Here is a 17567-nt window from a genome sequence, read left to right as displayed (position 1 = left end):
CAACCAAGTATTTTCTCTTGCCAACAAACGTTCTAAAATATTCTGTAGCATGAATGTGAAACACAAAATATGAGTGAAGGATTTGATTCCTACAAAAAGAACTCCTTGGTAACTTTAACTATGGCTTAAAGCTCAGTGCGTGGTGGGAAGTAGGAAGGGTCTCTGAGACTCTGAATAAGACCAGAGAGAAATTTTACAAAAAAAGACAAGTTTCAAAAGATAAAAATGAAAAAAATGATAGAAAGATGGAGATTCATTTGGACCTTCCTAGGTCAGTCTCTTTCATTAAAACTGTACTGATAGATAAGACCAACAATTTAAGTATTTGTCTTTATTTCTTATTATTGTCTGACTAGAAAAGCATTATAAACAAATAATAATAATGAAATGCACTAAGTGCAACAGCAGAAAAGCAGGAAGGAAAAATATTTAATGTGGCTCATCCAAGACAGGCTTCTGGAGGAAAAAAAAAAATCCTGAACTAGGGAATAATAACAATCCAGTAGACACTGAGGAAAACATCGTTCCCCAAGAAACCATCCCTTTTCAAGCTGGCACCAGCCCTGGCTTCCCCAATAAACTTTGTGAAAATATCTCATGCTTCATGTAGAATTTTGTCTATTCTCAGCCTCAACAAACACATGTGTCTTCATTCTAGGTACTGATTCTGGTAAGTTAATCAAAAATATTTAAGTATTGTACATCTCTTTTTTTAACCAATAGCAAAAGTCAGGGGAACCTCCTTTTACTATGTTTTCTAGAAGTCAGAGATCAATCTTCTTACCATCAAATATGCAACACGCAGCTTCTCAGATGAGTAAAAGCTGAAGCAACACATGAAGAGTGATGTGAGTGCAAGATAATTTGAACTTCTGCATCATCTCACGTTTTTGAGTTGTTGGCAAAATGAAATCACAAAATGAAGCGAATTCATCCCTTGCTACTTTGCTGTATCAACTTAGTCAATCAACAGCCTCCTGCCAGAAGATGGATAAAAAGCAGAGCCTGGAATGTAAGCAGGTAACGAAGTGTACACCCATAGAGCAAGCACCTTGAGGCAGAAAACAAATGGAAACAAAACCCCCAATTCTGGTCTGACCACCTCACTTCCTGACCTGCTCAACGCCTCTCATTCTTCTAGAGCACATAATCCCAGAGCAAAAGCTTATTTTGCCTTCCGTCTTGCCTGTCAGTACAGAACATCTATTTTGATGAACCACTGAAAATGAAGAGTATGACACAGAGCCTTGAGCAAAACTGACAGAAGTGCTGGGATACATTCCCATGCTTCTCATCGCAAGTCAGAGAAGGACAATAACCTTAAACTTTCTTTAAATTTTCATCTCTTCACTTACTCAAGAGCAGAATTATTAGTTTCTAAAGTATGGGATTGGGCCAAGAATTAAAAGTATCTTTTGTTTTTAAATAAGCCCTTGCTTTCAAGATCTTCTTCTTGTGGTTAATTTCACCTCTGTTCTGTTTACAATCCTTCTCCAGATTAGTAGGCCAAAAAGTACACTTTGTGCACACTAGGCTCGCACACAAGTACAGTGGGTTCAGGATATTGGCTCCAGGGGCTGGGGATTTAGCTCAGCGGCATAAGCGCCTGCCTTGCAAGCAGGCAGTCGTGAGTTCGATCCCTGGTACCGATAAAAAGGAAAAAGACAAAAAAAAAAAAAAAAAAAAAAAAAGATATTGGCTCCAGTGACTGCAAGGTGACAAACCCAGAAGGAACAGGGGAGAGTTCAAATCCCTATTCCATACATAGCCCCTTTGCTTGGGAGCAAACTGGGTTCCCCACTTTCGCATCAGTAAATGAGATGTCTTATTTTAGAGAGGGATTCATCAGAAACTCATTAGTAGATATGACCCTTGTACCTGATTAGCAATTTGTTCCCCAGTATTGTAATAAGAATTTAATATTTTGAGGAAAATCATCTTTAAAAGAATTGAAATTTAGTTCTGATTTTCCCACTAGCATTCAACTCTTTTGAAAATACGTGAGTCTTCTTTATGTGCTCAGCCTACTAACACGTAGCTCAGAGCCCAGGGAGTAAAATCCTGACAGTTCCTATTAAGGTAAAAATGAGGTTACAGAATTCATTTTCAAAGTTTATTCTCACTTTATTTTTTTTTTTTTAAATTAAATTGGCACTACCAAATTTAATGACAAGTCTACCCTGCTGAGTGCAGAACCCGGAAAGCTATTGTCTCCCTGGTCTATGGATTCTACTCCTCGCTAATGTTTCTTATAATGCCACTAATAACCAACCATCAGCCATAAACGCCTTGTCGTCTCATTGTTGCACACAGCACTAGCTGGAGCGGTGATGCTAACAAATGACCTGCGTAATCACTTCGGATGTCTTTGTTACATTTCACAGTGTGAAGATGGCTCCCGCTCAGCACGTCACCAAAAACAAACAAGCACTGCTGAGGTCCTCTCCATCAATCTCTCCTCGTTGTTGTCATCCCAACCCCTGTGCTGCCCTTACCCAGCCCATCCTCCTCCTAAGAAAGAAAATGTCCCACATCTTTGAGGTTCACACCTTTGATATCCTTCTCCCACTGTTTCCTTGCCGACTGTATCTCAGAAGAAAATGGAAATCCAGACAGCAAAGGATAGAAAGAACACAAACTATACAGCACACTGTTTTCCTTGGAAAAAAATAATAATAAGCTCATTAAAATCCAGTTTAGTCTGACATTTTGTCTTTTACCTTTTCAATCTTTTTATAGTTTCAAATCATTAACTATCAGCATGCAGCTCAAAGGTAGTTCTTGCCATCCATGAAACAGTGACACATTTGACAATAATACTTTTGAAGAGCCTGTCACAGACTCTCCCCAAACAAGTCTCATTAATGCTCAAACTGTCTTTCTTTTCTCTCTGCTTCTTTTCTCCCGATTTCTCTCTAATTAGCTTGCTTTTTTATGCTCCCTTGTTCCACAGTTTGAGCTTAAAAAAAAGGAGGTGGATGTCATTTTCATGAACCCCAAGGCCAAGTTAATCAGCAGAATTAATGACTCTATTATCCATTAGACTGGGGGCGGTAGCGCTTAACTCCAAGTACCTAGTGTTTGCTGTCTGCCACACTTCTTCATTTTGTTCTGACAACTGTAAACTTTTTCTCTCACACAGCAGACTCTGAGGTTCGGCCTATTTGTACAGCATTTCTTTTTCTTTCCTCCAGGGTGTGAATTGGGAAGAAAGTCTGGAAGTATAGCTACCTCTGCAGTGTCCATGCTGAGCAAGTACCATACCAGAAAATGAGGACAGATAAAAGGAAGTCACACCGAAGCCTAAAAACGAGTCCAGACCTGGTGGTCCCTGTGTGACTTTCCACAGTCCGTACTTCTTCACCGCAGAACATTTCCTAGTCTCATCAAAACAAAGAAATTCTTCCCTACCTTTTTCAAACTCATGCTATGGAAGTAAAAGAAAAATGGAGATACAAGCCAACACAGAAGCTGATTTGATAAATTTTTAACAACTATAACTGAAGGTGATGTGCTATTTGAAATTTCATTTTCAATGGATGGAGGAGGAGAAAAGATTTCTAGTACTCTTGTCATTCCTTTGTAACAAGATTCAAGAAATGTCATTCTTTTATGCTAAGAGTCAATACTAACAAAACCAGTTAAGCATTGAGTATGTATTCAAGATACTTTCTTTAGAAGCAGCTATCTCAAATCTACCAGATTAGAAAGATTTATCTTCCATAGTTTAACAAAAATATTCTCCTATAAAGTTCCTGGTTTAATCCTGTAATGATATATTAATGCAGATTTGTCTGGACAACCAAATAGTATTGCAAAGAATATAATAAATACCAAGGCCATTCCACAGAAACTATTTTTTGCATTTTCTTTTGGTTATGATGACACCCTCACTTAATAGAAAAATATTTTTTTATTATTTGACAAGCTACCTTTATCCAAAAACTCCCCCCCCCCCAAAATGGCTTTTTAGGAGAAACTGTGGCCTTTGTTGGATTTGATATATCTTGAGCCAGAAAACAATAAATGTGTTTATGCCTTCCAGCCTTTCCTTGTCTTCCACACTATTTTCATTTATTCCACAAAATAAATCTGAAAGGATATTGGCAAGAATGATTCTCCTAACACTGTTTATTCTTTTGTACATGTATTCATAGAAGCAATACAATTATTGTCTTTTTTTTTAATTATGAAGACAAGTCCTCAGGGCATTGAAAAATATTTAAGTCAATGGCAGAACTCAAAGTTCCAGCAAAAAGCTGTGGTAAAATGACATCTAATGGTTATTAGTGAGAGCTTTGTGTTACAAGAGGGTATATTCAATACTTGGAAAGGAAAAATACTTGCCAAATTTGAGAAGCATCAGTTAGTGTCTCTATCTTCAAATGTCATTTAAATATATGCCTTATCTACGAAGTGTAGTCAGGAGTATGAAATATACAATGAAGTCTATTTACGTAGTAAAGAGACCCCAAACACTTGGTTTTGAGTTAGTATAGCACCAGTAAGTTTTGTCTCAAATCTGAAATTCAAGTAATAAGAATTGTAGTACCAATTCACCAAACCCCCAGAATGAAAAAGAAGAGAAATAGACTAGGAAGATGAGCAAATTGTACCATCTTATTTACCTCATGTGTATGCAAAGAATAATGTTAATAGTATCATGGCAAATGATATCACAGGTTGTTAGTCAGCTTTCCTTTTTTTTTTTTTTTTTAATTGGTACTGGGGATCGACCTCAGGACTGCCTGCTTGCAAGGCAGGCGCTTATGCGCTGAGCTAAATCCCCAGCTCCTGTTAGTCAGCTTTCTGCAATGAGCAAATACCTGAGATTATCAGCTTACAAAAAGAAAATATTGCCAGGTGTGGTGGTGCATGCCTGTTATCTCAGGACTGGGGAGGCTAAGGCAGGAGGATTGTTGTGAGTTTGAGACCAGCCTAGGATACAAAGCGAGCTCAAGGCCAGCCTGAACTGTATAGTGAGACCCTATCTCAAAAAGACAAAAAAAAAAAAGAAAGAAAAGATTTATTTTGGTTCATAGCATTGGGGCTTTATTGTCCCATGGTGGGGTGACACTATCCCCCTAAGAACACACCCCCAGTAACCTAAGTCCTCCCACTGAGCCTCATTGCACAGTTTCTAATACCTCCCAGTGACACCATTATAGTAACCGAGGCTTCAGCATGTGTCCTGTCAGGAAAATTTAAGATCTGAACATGGGGAAATTAAAAAAAAAAAAAAAAAAAGTTCATACAAAACATTGTGCAAAGAGTCTTATCATACAAATAATTTGTAGGACATTCTTCAAGAACTTATACACAAATACACTGAGATTTCTGTTTGTGGTTGTGGGTGTTAATCCTTGGCCACAAATAAACCCATTTTATCCTGTATCTTCTTTCCCTTCCCTTTACACAGATAACACAATGTTTATAGACTTCTAGTGATTTCTGAACTCTTGTTGTGTTGCACTGAGTTCCTGAGAAGCCCCATTGCATCCTCTACTTACCACCATGGAGTTTATCACATGTATGTCTGCTCATCCTTCGAGGAGCAGCAAGGGCGGGAATGTGATGCTTCAGTTATTCCTCAGCTGACCATCACAACATGTGACCTGCAGCTGGTTTCAACTATTTGTTGAATATACAACTAGGAGAAATGTGAGTCTACCAATATGCCTAAAATAGCAGTTACAAAGTCTAATTTCTTTATAGATCCCTTCTTAATAGTCACCAAATTATCTATACCTTTTAAGAATCCAAGACAAGTCTCAGAATCTATAAAAGTATAGGAATGTTTTCATGTTAGTTGCAGATAAATCACGTTAATGGGAAAAGCAAATGTTCGTGTCTTATCTTATCTCTGACCCCTTGTAACATTTAAATTTGCAATTATATATAGAAAGAAAATAGTCAACATTGTACAAATTCAAACTGTTTCCAATTTCTAAAAGGGAAAATAAAAAGTCTATTACTTATACACCCTTTGCCCACATTGAGAAAAGAACATTCTCAATCCTGACTATTCATGAGTGTCATTTGGGAAGCTTCAGAATGATTACTGTTCAGCTCGCACCACAAAATTTCCAGTTTCGTTGGTCTGAGGTTGGGCCAAGGCATTGTCTGAACTAAAATGGGACCAGAGTTAAGAGCACCGTCTTTGAAGAAGTTGGTGAGCAGGAATCTCAACTTTGAAATAATATCTTTACATGAGTATCCTCCGCAAAGACTTCCAAGTGCCATGAGAGACAGCACCTTCTTTCCGAGGAACATTTGCCTTCTAATCCAGCACTATGACATGGCTGGTCTCCACAGAGAATTCCCAGGACAGCACTCATGCTGAGAGACACTAATGAATTCAGACTCACAACTTAAATCCTACCACTCGGAGACAGTTGCATAAATTTCTCATTTCTAAAGCTGCCTGGATATTAAAATCAACTGAAAGTCTTCTTAGAAATGCAGATTCCAAGACATCACATTGACTGAATCAGTCTCTGGGGACAAAGCCCTGTAATTTGCATTTTATTAAACTCTCCAAGTGAGTCTTACGTTTCAGCTTGTTAATAGTTGTAAGATTTACAGCGATAAAAGCATGGGGATGTCATAAATAACATGGACTGAAACATGCATTTCAGTCGGAAAACACATCCATTCTGTGGTGTAATAATAATAATAAAAAGCTCCAGACTTTGGGTTCTGACACATTTGCAGTGGAATTCCAGATTCACCAGCACGAGGTCTTGTGACCATAGTAATTTACCCAAAGCCTCTGTGCAGTATGGAGAGTGACAAAAGGAGAATACATCCTTCCTAGGGCTGCAGTGAGCTACCCAGCTGCCAGAGGAACAGTGGAGAAGCAGATACATGTTCCTTCTCCCCACACAGCACCCTGTGAAATGCAATCAGTGGAAAGAAGAGTACAAGAAATAGATGACACACAAAGAAAGACTGACATACAAAAAAGAAATAGAAACACAGCATATCAGGAACCTGTGAATCATTTCCTTTCTGTCTAGAAATTATTTCCAATAACTAAAGAGTAAGAATCTCAATGCTAAATTTTTCTGCATACAAACTACTTACAGTTTTGATGATTTTTCAATAATTTTGTTGACCTCATGATATAGTCATATGCTAAAAGATTTGGAAGCGATTCAGAACCTATGACTCATGACATTGATGAAGGCAAAGAAAGACCAGGAACCATTTGAATTGCAAGTATTGATTGCGAAAAAGAAAAATATAGTATAATCAGGTTCCTCTCCCTTCTAGTTTGTTAAGTAGTTCACTCTGACAAAAGCAAGAACTTGGCCTCTATTTCATTATTTATCAATAATATCAAAAGTCAACAGCTCTGTGAAGATGCTCCTGAAAATCCTCTTTTAAACACAATGAATCCTTTCCAACAAATATTTATTGATCAATTTATATGGCAAAAGCCTCCTGCTCTGTGCCACCAGATTACCTACACTAGGCCTTTATTATTGCATTTTTATATTGTTTTGTAAATATTTGTTTCCTTTTTCTCTCTCCTGAAAGACTGTGTTTTCCTCCAAGGTAGAAATCAGGACATATTTGTCTTTGAATTTCTCAAAGTCGATATGTAGCTAACTCAATGGTTTGGGATTTGGGGAAAGGAACATTGGAGTGAATACTGCCAATTTATCTAATGATGAAGCACTATATATCTGAATTTTATAGATGTATAGTGAGCATCTAACAATGAACAATCCCACTCATAAAACTTTAAAAATCCCATTCATAAGGGAAAGCATTCTCTTTCCCACAAAACTGCTGGAACAATTAATTATAGAGCTGCATACAAAAATGATATTTTATTCTATGTATTTTCTGGATATTGAACTTGCAACTTTGTATTTGCCAGTCAGGCACTGTACTGCTGATCTGTATCCCCAGTGTATGAAAAATGAAATGAAACTTTATTCTTAGTTCATAAATTAGATACTATTAACCTAAATAAGAACATAGAGCTAAAGGTAAAGGTTAAAACTATAAAACATAGACAATTCTAGACATATCATGCTTAGCAAAGTCTTTTTAAATAAAGCACCAAAATCATAATCCATGAAATAAAAAAGGGAGAAATTGCTCTTAAATTCTTTTGTTGTTCAATGAACAATGCAGTAATACTAAAAAAAGCAAGACATGGATTGAGACAAAATATTTGAAAAATGTAAACCCAACAAAGAATTTATACATAGAATACACAGTTATATAGTGCACTTCAATAATAAGTACACATACAATAAAATAGAAACTGAGCAAAATATTTAAACCAACTCTTCACTAAATAACAAATAAATACATAGAAATACTTAATATTACTAGCATGCAAATTACAGCCACAAGATATATCGTTTCACACTCAATTGAATGCTAAAATTTAAAGGTCTTACTACACCAGAATAAACTTAATTTTTGCCATAGAAACTAAGAAACATTAAACAAATGAATATAAATTGAGCATATAAAATTAAGCACCTCTATGTTATGGGCAAATAACTGCACTACAAACATTTGAAAAACAAAAGTCAAACAAAGAAATAATATTTATAAAACATATAACAACATGTTACTAGCCTTAATATACAATTAATTCTTGCAAATTCTTTAAAAAGTACATGAGAATGGGCAAGTCCCCAAAGAAAAAAATAAAGTATTCAATAATAATATGAAAAGACGTTTTTTCTCAGTTATTTTTAAGGAAATAAAAAGCAACTAGATATTATATTAATAAACTGGCCAAATTACTTGCAAGGCTGTAGACCCTACTGAAGTGCATAGCCAACTTTAAAAAAAGCAAATAAATAAATGAATACATGTTCTCTTAGATATGGCGCTATATAAGCATAAATTTCTAAATTAATTTGCATATCGAATTACAATAGAACATTATAGAAATTTATTCAAAAGCCCATATAAAATTTCTACTAAATAACCTTGAATTTGGCAAGATAAAGTTTGACAATATTTCCAATTATTTCTTGAAGTCATTAAAACAATAAGCTGGTCTTTTGTAGGAAAAAATAAAATGCTAAAACATCATCTCCTTTGTTTAAAACCTAGAATTAAGCTGTAAAATTACTAGTTGAAATTTGGATAGAATTTTCTGTTTTAAATAATCATACAGTAAGGCAAGTCTTTTAGCATATAAAAACTCAGAAACAAAGGTATTGATAAACTACCACATAAAACTAAAAGCTTCAATATAAGAGGAAAATGAAACATATTGAACATACTCAAGTAAAAAAAAGGGGACTGATTTGGGAACAGAAGTCAAGATGGATCAACTGAACATCCTCAACCTGGACTTCTCCCTGCCTGGCCTGGGCAGGGGAGAAACTGTGCTAAAAATAAACTAAGAAGTGTGGAGTGGCTACATCCCATGGGCACTGAGGGTACAGAGAAACAACCTGCATTAGCTGAAAACACATCCTCCCTAATTTGGACCCCACTGAATTCACAGAGGTCTGGGTGAGGTTAGACAAGTGAGTCTAGAGCTCCAGAGTCATTGAGAAGATGGGGGCGGGGAGCACCCTTTAAGTTTGTGGCTGGAAAGAAGCCCTGGTGTGGAATTTCAAAAATGGCGGCTTGCTAGGGGATTGGGTGGAGAGTCTCTCCTGAGAAATCATATTAGATGCTAGAATATGACAACATGGAGAGGGCCAGATGAATGGATAATGATTCTTTTTAACCAAGACAGCACAGCTGGAGGATTTAAGGTCGTGCTGAGACTGCGATGGCTGATAACGGGAGTCTGCAAATCCCACGCCGTTAATGCGGCAAACTGATCAGTGGACCCAGGAGGAAAAGCTGTATTGGCTTTTGGTGACTGCTGGAAATTGAGACCCAGGACCCCACCAAGTATCCAGGGCTGCCTGGCTGCACTGAAGGAGATTGTGAGAAGCTCCCGAGTTCTGAAGCTGGGCACCATGCAGTTTTCTGACCATTCTGTGCTGTGTCGGGAATGCAGTGAAGGCAAGCGGTGTATTGTGCAGTAGACTTAAGAGGAAGACCTGCACTGAGTCCTGGTGAGTACTGGGGACTGGGTCCCGCAGCTGCTGTGGCTGGCTGGAAGACATCTTGAAATTGGGCAGAGCCCGCCACCACAGCAACATCAATAACACGGAGAGTCTGGTGGAAGACATCTTGGAGTTGGGCAGAGCACATGGCTCAGTGACATCAGACAGTCGCCCCTGGTGTAGAGAGGTCTGGTGGAGGACATCTTGAAAGTGGGCAGAGCCGGGCGCCATATTGGCATCAGGGACATAGAGAGAACTAGTTGGAAGACATCTTGGAATTGGGCAGACCCTTAGCCACGGGGACATTACATAGTTGCTCGTGGCACAGAGAGGTCTGGAAGAGGACAGCTGGGATTTGGGCAGAGCCCTGTGCTATGGTGACATTAGCCAGCTGCTTCTGGCACAGAGAGAACAGGCAGGACCTGCTGGGGCTGAACCAAGCCTCTGGTTGGGACCCAATAAGCAGATAGAAAATAGTCATGATTCTGTGACACCCACAAAGTAGAGCCTAATTTGCAGCTTGACTGGCACAGAGGCTGGAGGCTAGCCTGCACCATCCCTGCATCCCTGCCTACCCCAGATAATAGCAAATTGGGGAGGACAGCAAAAACTCAGGTCAACACACTTGTGAAAGGCCCTAAGCAATACAGAGAGGGCTACAGATCCCCAGAACACTCCAGTCTGAAAGAAACCAGAAACATGACAAGAGATAGAAATTAAAAAAAAATCTCCAGCTGCCCAACATGAGAAAATAAGTCCAGGAAAAGTAAACACTGAAGAGAAAAAGCACAGTAACCATCCAATATTGGACACAGCATCAGCCGAAATTAAAAAATACCTCCATGACCTCATAGATGAATTTAAAGCGGTACTCATGATCCAAATGAGGCAAGATATAAAGAGATTAATTAAAGAAATGACAAGCCCTGCCCAAGAGAACACAGATAGAAGAACTGAGGAAATCAAAAAAGAGATACTTCTGAAGAAGAGTTTAAACATAACTTAGAATACATGAAACAGATCCAAAGAGATTACTAGGAAACTAAAAACTCCATTGAAGACTGGCAAAATGCCTTGACAGAAACTAAAGTTAGCCTTTTGAAACTTGAAGAGAGATTTAGGATCATGAAAGAAAAGACCTCTTAAAAATAACAAGGAACCAGAAAGAAACAATTCAAAGGCTAGAAGATGACAAAAGGATACATAACTTAAGAATAAAGAATGTGAGTGAGGAAGCAGGAGCAACCAAAAATGAAATACAAAGAATATTCACAGATATATTAAAGCAAAATTTCCCATGTATAGCAAAAAGAAATGATATCCAGATAAAAGAGGCATACAGAACACCAGCTACCTACAACCAAAACAGATCTACACCCAGATATATAATAATCAAGATTCCAGAAATCCACCAAAAGAACAGAATATTAAAAGCAGCCAGAGAAAAAAAGCAGATTACCTACAATGGGAAAATTATCAAAATAACAACAGACTTATCAACACAAACTCTTAAATCAAGAAGGGAATTAGGGAGAAATATTCCAAGTCCTGAAAGAAAATAATATGCAACCAAGACTCAGATACCCATCAAAACTCTCTCTCAAAATCAATGGAGAAATAAGATGCTTTCAAGACAAGGAGGAACTGTGGGAGTTTTTGACCACCAACCCAACCCTACAGAGAGTGCTGAAAGACATTCCAGAGAAAGAGAAGAAGGGATACCAGCATTCCAGCAACAATGGCAGAGAGGCCTCAATGAACGGAGCAGACAGTGGAAAGATGGAGTAAGGTGGACAAATTATAGCAGTAAAGTGGAGTAGCAGACATGAAGCAGAGAGGGTAAGCTATAGGCTTTAGTATAGATAGCTTTGATACACTACAAAAAAAGGCAGAGATCATTGTTAATAGTGTATCAGGATTTAAAAGTCACAGTAGTTTTATCACCCTGTTTAGTTTGAATTTAATTTGTTCTGGTCTGTCCACTCATATTGGATTTGAGGTCACAGACATCTGACCCAAACATAGCAGGTTATACCATGGTAACTATCCTTAATTTTCTGTTAACTTGAACTGAAATCCTGTACTACTTATATTGTCTTACTATGACTGATTTTATTTGAATCCGACTCATAAGACCGCGGTTTTACGTTGGCTGATTTTATTTGAACTTGATATGCTTAATAGTATCAACCCTAAAAGTAGAGGCAACTACTCTGAAGATGACATGATGTAAAAGATATCCATACCAGTATTAATTATTAACAGCTCTCAAGTTCTACAATGTTTTCAAAGTTGTGTTATTATAAAAATAGCTAGATAATACTATGTTCAACTATATTAAGCCTGATGATATGGACAAGACTATGGAAAATAACAAGAGAAAGCATAGTAACTATGGTAGATCACCTAATATTATGGTCTTATGTGTCTTTTTCACTGCATGTTTTTCTAGGAATTTGTTTTGTTGTCTGGTTATGATTTGTTTTCCCCTATAATACATAGAGGATAGATATACATGTATAGATATACATGTAGAAATTCACACATGAGAATTCTTTTTAAAAAAACTATTTACGGGAACAGATTATATAATGCAATATGTAATGAACAGATACTCTGAAGAAGAGGAGACACTAAGAAACCCAATGCTAATTTTGTAGCATTATGATATAAAATCTAGCAATACTATTATTCATTGATCATAGTGATATTAGTCTAGTCTCAAGTTCAATATCAGCATATGTAAAGATAAGGACAGCTACTATGAAGAGAATGAGAAATGCGATAGTAGTTATTATTGCCTTCCCCAATGTCAGATCTTGAAGACCTAAAAAGCCTTCATCATCCTGTAATGATTTGATTAGTTCTATAATATGCAGTATGTATTTAATGTGTGTGAAGATGGGGACAACTATTTGGAAGAAACTAGAGACAATTAGATAGATAGTGAAAATCTCCAGTGGACTTGCTTTGAAACCTGTGTTTCTTTAAATTGTTTCTTTTTAAACTGTTTTGTTCTGTTTTGATATGCTTAATCTTACCCTCTTTAAGATATAAAAGAAGTGTGTAGGACTGATAACCATATTACTAAGTTTTTCTTAGATCATTGAGCAGAACTGTTGGCATGCCACAATTTGAATGTCATTTTACATACTTTAATATTGTAACCTGAACAGCTATTTCTAAGATGACAATATGTAACTTATCAACTGGCGATTTCTTGCCATTTATTTTTCTGTAATTCTGTATTATTTCTATCCTTTTTTATCTCCATGTATTTTTTTTTGTTTCTTTCTCTTTAAATAAAAAAAAAGAAGCCCTGGCAAAGTATATGCTCTGCCATTGACTATGGGAACATTAAAGTTCCCAAGTACAGCTGGCTCAAGATGGTAGCAAGGAAAGGTTTGTGATGGAAAAAGGTCTTAGACTGTGGAAGTGTCCGCAGGGAGCAGCAAAAGTCCCTGAGTGCCACTTCCTATCTCCAAACCCCATGAAATCACTAAGTGAAGACAGTGACATTGTTGTTGACCCACCACGTCTCCAGGAGGGCCAGCTGGGAGTGCTAGCACCCTCCAGACATGCCTGCAGATAGCATGTGTGACACACGCAGTGGACTGCTTGGGTCCTCAGGCCCCCTCACTCCTAGATACAAAAGACTTAGTTGTTGGGAATTATTTCAACCACTTGTCCACATACACAGCTTCCCAGCGTAAACAACAGAGGAGTAGAGCTTAGGCTCCCACAAGCTCTACAAGGCTCCTTCATTTGTATCTGAGCTGAAGGAGAGCAGTGATCTGGCCTATTTCAGACTCTAGTATAAATGTGATCACAACAAGGAACATAGGACTCAGTTCTTCTGGCACCCCTTGGTGTTTCTGAGAGAAAACAGAAATAGAAGGTGAATAGATGTTTGTAAGGGCTCGGTGGTGCTGGTTATTGATTTTACTTCTATAGTATTTTACCATGTCTCATTAGGTTCCCCCACACCAAGGGGTTTTTCATAGAATATGCTAAATTAGTGCTTCTGTTAGATTAGTTGGCCTTAATCTCCTTACACTGTCTCTCACTGTCCATTTATATTCCCTTCTCTTTTCTTTACCCTCCCTATTATATGTTCCAAATTTTCCCTCGCACTCTTTATAAAAGCTTGTTTTTTCCTTTGCCTTATTGAGAGTATGTGTGGGTGCATATGTTTATGCAACTGTGTATAAATGTTAATTATTGTTTTAGTTTCAACAGTGATTAACATTGAATGCATCAAGTTCTCTGTCACTGAGGGTTGCTTCTGTAGTTTTCTAACAATGGCTTTCTGCTGGTCCATTAATTGGGTCCAACCTCCATGCAGCCTCTCCCACTTCCCACTGACATATTCTTTTATTTTCCCCTTTATTTCCACCCATACATATAACCTCTCGAAAATCCTCTCCCCCTGCCTTCATTCCAGGCACAGAATAATATCATCAAGGCCTATTTATTTCCCTTTCCTTTTCTATCACTTTTTCTTCTTCCTTTTCATATTTTCCAGGGTATTCTACATCATTAGTATTCCTTAGCCTTTCTTGATTACTGAAAATTAATCAATAATGCAAATGGATAATGTATCTAAAGTGTACCTTGATTTAGAACAATGGGAAGTAGCTGAGAATATGCTGTCACTGATTATGAGAACATTATAGGTTTAAATGTACCTAACAGTGACCTTGACTTTATACAACTGTCTTTCATGTTTTGCATGTTCTCTGTCCTATTTGTTTGGATTTGCAATCTGTATGTATGATAATTAACTTTATTTTTTATTTTAAAGAAAACAAAACAGAATAAAGCAAAACAGAATAGAATAATGCAAGCCACATAGGACTTCAAAATAAGACAAAAGGGTATCAACAATGGCTACTATCTCTCTTGTTTTCTTCAAAGTATCTGTGCATACTTTCACACACAATAAAACCAAACAAAACAAAACAGGCTAAAACCAATCAAAACAAAAGAAGGAAAGCATTACAGGACCTCAAAACAAGATAATAGAAAATGAACAATAGCTACTATCATATCTCTTGTTTTCAAAATAGCTGTCCATACTATCACATATGATAAACTCAAATGAAACAAACAGAATAAAATCAATCAAAACAAAAGAATGAAAGCACTATAGGACTTCAAGACAATAGGAAGTCAACAATGGTTACCAGAATACATCCCATTGTATTCAAAATAGCTGCTCATACCATTGGACACAATAAAATCTAATAAAACAGGACAGAATAAAATCAAACCTAAAAAAATTATGAAAATGATACAAAACTCAAAACATGATAATAGGAAATTAACAGTAGTTACCACTTTTCCTTTTTAGGCATGTCCTCCCCTATCCCTTTCATAATACCTATTGTGTTTTTTGGATCCCACCAACTCTTTCAGTTTTTTTGCTAGAGAGGTAACTTGGTGTTCACCCAGTCCAAACCATTTCACCTATGAGCATGGTCATCAGTTATATTCTTTTACCTACAAGAGCCTCACAAGTACCCTACTTTATAGCTGGTAGCCTTCCATTGCATGAAAATATCATATCTTTCTTACTCATTCTGCAGTTGATGGGCAAGTTACCCTTGCTTTTTTTCTGGTCTCCTTTCACATGGAACAATTATATTCTCCCCTTTGATTTTCAGTCTATGAATTTCCTTTCCAATTAAATGTGTTTCTAGAATACAGTGTATTGATGGATCTTGTTTCTTGATCCAAAATCCATGTGTTTCTTTTTGTTGGTGAATTGAGGCCATCCACATTAGTGGTTAAAACCAGTATGCATTGGCTCATCTCTGCCATGCTATCCCCCTGCTGTTGGCCCTCCACTTCTACTCTTCACTCAGTTGCCTGTCCTGTTTGGCAGTTTTCCTCTGCTGCTATTCGTGGAACCATAGTCATCTTTATCTCTCTCTCTAGAATATCCTTTAGCATTCTTTGTAGGGTTGGTTTGGTGGTCATGAGTTTCTTCAACTGTTCTTTATCATAGAAGTATCTTACTTTTCTATCAACTTTGAAAGATAGTTTTGCAGAGTAGATCAATCAGGATTGGAAGTTATTTTCTTTCAGAATTTGAAACACTTCAATCCAAACTCTTTTTGGCTTGATGGTTTGTGTTGACAAGTTTGCTGTGATTCTGATCAGGTTTTCTTTAAAGGTGATGTTTCTTTTCTCTAACAGCTTTTAATATTCTGTTCTTGTGCTGAATTTCTAGAATATTGATTATTACATGTCTGGGTATAGATTTACTTTGCTTATGGCTAGTTGGAGTCCTATATGCCTCACTTATCTTCATACCACAGCCATTTCCCATGTTTGGGAAGTTTTCAGCTATTACTTCTGTAAACAGTCTTTTTTGTTTCATTTATGTTGACCCCATCTTCTTTGCTGATACTTATCATCCTTAAATTATTTTTCTTTACATCATCTAACAGTCACTGAACTGTTATTTCCTAGTTCCTTGTTATTTTTAAGAGATCTTTCCTTTCACCATTGCTAGCTATGATCTTGTCTTCAAGGTTTAAATGTCTATCATCAGTCTCTTTCAAACAGTTTTGCCAGCTTTTGATCAATTTTTTAATTTCCTGGATATCTCTTTGAATTTTTCATGAACTGCATTTCCTCCCTATGTTGTTCAACATTTCCATGATTTTCCTATGCTCCTCTTTTATATCTATGTCTTCCTTTGAAATGCCCAGTAATTCTTTGTGATTTCTTCTTTTACCTGAAACATTATTCTGATTTGATTACTTTTACAGTCTCATGAAGTTGTTCCTTTACTTCAGTTGCTATCCTCAGAGATTTCAGATGTGTGACTTCCATATTCTTCCATGACTCTGTCTCCCAGACTTTTTCTGAGGGTGCTGAAGGTCTGAGATTGTCTTTTGCTCCTTCATCTTGACATTCTCCTGGGTTCCTCCCAACAAGTCGGTTGTGGGGTCCCAGGCATTTCCCACATTGGCTGCCCCTCCATGGTATGGGGGAATGGGACAGGCACCTCGGTTTCTCTGAATCCAGGTCCCAGGGAGAAAGCAGGGGATGGAGAAGACTTCTCCAGACCCATGCTACTACATTTAGGCTTCCCTGATGTCCAGGGATCCAAAGTGGTGGGGTTGCTTCTTCTCTCAGCCTGTGTGTCCACAATAGGATTCCCTCAATGATGGTAGTCACACAAGGGTGTGTTTGTCTGATTCTCCTGGTGGACACTGGCTGCCCATAGGAAGCATGGATCTCCAATTGCAGCCTGCAAGCATAAGGAGCATATCTGGCTGCTTCTCCCTGCCTGCATCTGCTGTGCACAGCAAGCAAGATTTCTGATGGTGGCAGTGATGCGCAGGGGCAGATCTGGCTGCGTGTCCTTGCCTGCACTGGCTGCCTGCAGGAAGCCAGCCTTCCAATGGTGGCAGCAAGCACACAGGGGCAGATCTGCCTGCATGATAATCAACTTTATAAAGTCTTATAAATAAATGCATCTGATGCCAGAAAAATGAAAAAGGAGTG

Source organism: Cavia porcellus, unplaced genomic scaffold (assembly GCF_034190915.1).
Source record: "Cavia porcellus strain 051 isolate PalLab524CR breed Dunkin Hartley unplaced genomic scaffold, mCavPor4.1 scaffold_13, whole genome shotgun sequence".
NCBI lineage: Eukaryota > Metazoa > Chordata > Mammalia > Rodentia > Caviidae > Cavia > Cavia porcellus.
Note: the sequence above shows the minus strand (reverse complement) of the source record.